Genomic DNA, 2939 nt, shown 5'->3' on the forward strand with positions numbered 1-2939 from the left:
TCTTGTAAAATCAGTATTTCTCTTTAGATCATTGTTTTTACATCTACTTGTAACAAACTTGGTATCAGAGCAAGCTACGATCTGGAAACGATGGTGCTAGCGAAGATGACTGAGATGGAGATGGACGAACGATTCACGGCGCTGGAACGGACGGTGCAGAGGATCGGTTCGTTTGAAGAAAAAATGGAGGAGATGAAGCAGCTTTGGGAAGAGAACGTGGAGCGTCTAGAGCGTCTCTGGACTAAGAAGGAAAAGTCGATAGGCATAAGTGAAGAGAAAGCTCAATCCAAGGAGATAATCACGAGCCAAATCGAGAAACCCATGTCAAGTGACGATCCCTCTACTTTTGCAATGGATCAAGTGATGGATCGATCACCACAGTGTGTGAGGAATCTGATACCGTTGGTTGTGGAGCAATAGCCGAAAAGGAACACAGTGAAGTTCCGAGAGCCGGCCATGGTTGTCCAAGAGCGGGTGAGCAAATCTTCATATCTCGGGTGTTTTGAGAAGCGTTTGATCGAAGTTGTTGGGGAGAGAGGTCTCTCAACGGAGAAGTTAGAGCAAATGAATCTACCGGAGGAGAAGATCTATCTCTCTAATGGTGATCGAATGGGGCTACAAAAGAAGTAAGATTCATTAACACAAAGTCACATCAACGGGAAAGAAGGAGAGCAGTACGAGGGAGAAGAACAAATGGATGCTGTGATGAACTCGTATGCACGACACATGCTCGATAAAATGCACCTGAGAGGGAAGAAAGTTAAAATGAAGAAGGAGTTTACTCAGTCTAAGGGATGGAAATACCAAGATGAGAAGGATAACTTAGAGATGGCTGAATTTCAGAGGAAGAACAGGTCTAGGATTCAAAGAAAGAGTTCAATGAAGTGTTGGAAAAGAGAAAGATGTATATTGCTGTCTACTCACCAAAGATGCAAGCTGTTGAAGTTCATAGAGGTGAAGAAAGGAAGAATGAAGATGAAGTGTGGTACGGAGATGATTAAGGACATACATAGCTTAATGAATGCACAACTAGCAAGTAGATACATCATGGTTAAGAAAAAGCGTACCAAATGGAGGAAATGCAATTTCAAAAACAAGCAAAGGAAGCAAAGGAAAAATATTGAGGAAAGGTTTTTAGTCTACTGGAGTGGAAAAGTGATACAGCCAAATGGTCTTGTGAAGCTAGAAGGTGAGCTACGACCAGCTGCCATTACGAGAAAAGGAGCAAAGTTGAAATGTGTAGCTCGTGAGAAGCTTCTCTCGGGTAACCAAACTCTATTCTTCAGGAATATTAAACTAGTGTGGGGTTCCTTTAGAATGAACTTCAGAGGATGGTGTAAAATAAATCATTGTGGAAGAGTTCGCTTGAAGAACAGAAAATGGTTGAAGTTGAATGATCTTGAGAAGATGGAGTCTGAGCGGTTGCTGGCTATATATATAAGGAGGAGAGTCGAGTGGAAATACAAAATGAGTGAAAGTTAATTCAAAAAGGCTAGGAAACCAGATATAGAGTGTTCATGGCTGTGCACATACAAGTCGTAAGGTCTTCAACCGGGGAGGGAACTATCAGTGGATAATTACGGTCTGTGTGGTTGGAGGAAGGCTGTTACTAATGGATACAAAGGAGCAAGCTAAGACAGTAATGGAGTTGGGAAGGAAGGGTATCAAGTATAACCCCTTAAAGCAGATCAACAAGAGAGCTAATCTGACCGCTTGCCTATGGAACTCTAAGCTTGAGCATGCACTGTCTACGAAGATATTCAGGTGGTGTAAGAGAAGACATTGTAAGGAAGCCTGCTTATGCTGTGTAAAACTGCCGCGGTTACAAAGTCTGTTGAAGCATGATGAAAAGTTTTTCTCCATCAAAATGGAAACGAGAGACAAGTCAAAGCAGGGGTGTGTCGGGCTTGGATTTGTGATGATGATTTACCTCAAGGGAATGATGTGTGCAGTGATGTTACTGGGATATATGGACGTAGATAAGCAGTCCCGGACGAGCAGAAAGAGAGAAAAGTCTCCAATTAAGTACATCGGAAGGAAAGTGAAATTTTGTAAGGTCGTGAAGGAATGGTGGGCTCAACAGCTTCATGAGTTTCTAGTGTCTACTTTCAGAGGAAAGAAAGTCCCCAGGGTAAGGGCCTCTGTGAAGAGCCAAGAGGAAATAAAAAGTTGCAAGTACAAGAGGAAGAGGGGTAGTGAAGTTCTTTGCGAGTATGCAATTGTTTTTAATGCAAAGGTGGTTGCAGTGGGTATGGAAGGAAAGGACAGGTCTGAAAGGCAAAAGAATACCAAGGAAGAGAGGAGTGATAGCTGTCTTTGGGACCATAAGATATGGTTGCTCAAGGTCACTCAGCAGAAAAAGAAGAAGAAAATAATCAAGGCGAGGCTGTTTGCTGCTGTTACGAGGAGGACACCGGTGTCAAGATTTAAATATATGGGTCATGAAAAGTCTCTCTCACTGGTCACCATGGAACTGCCAGAGTTGGTGAAAGGGAAGAAGGATCATAAGGCCAAATGCAACATGAGATATTCGTCAGTGAATTTCATCAAGAAGAAGTCTCTCACAAGTTCCTTCTAAGCGGCAAGAGAGTGAAGCTTCGAAGAGAACAGAAGAAAGCGAAGCTTTGTGAAAAAAGGAGAAACGTGTTGAGCTGTTCTTTGAATTGCTATCATCAACAGGCCAAAAGAACACCAAAAGAGGGTACCAGGAGAAGATGGACAAGCCCTTATCCTTGGTGTTGAACAATGCTTATGAGATGATAGGAAAACAGAAGCTTGAGACTTGGAGCAAGGAGGTCAGCTGGAAAGAGGTAACAAGGAAACGCCTAGAGGATTGGAAGGTGTTCGTTGTTTCAACCTTGAAGACAAGGTTTATTTCAAAGGGGGCGGTAATGATACGTATGAGGGTATGAGGTGGCATTCACGTGAACACATAACAT

The sequence above is a fragment of the Brassica oleracea genome, chromosome C2, assembly GCF_000695525.1.
Source record: "Brassica oleracea var. oleracea cultivar TO1000 chromosome C2, BOL, whole genome shotgun sequence".
Lineage (NCBI taxonomy): Eukaryota > Viridiplantae > Streptophyta > Magnoliopsida > Brassicales > Brassicaceae > Brassica > Brassica oleracea.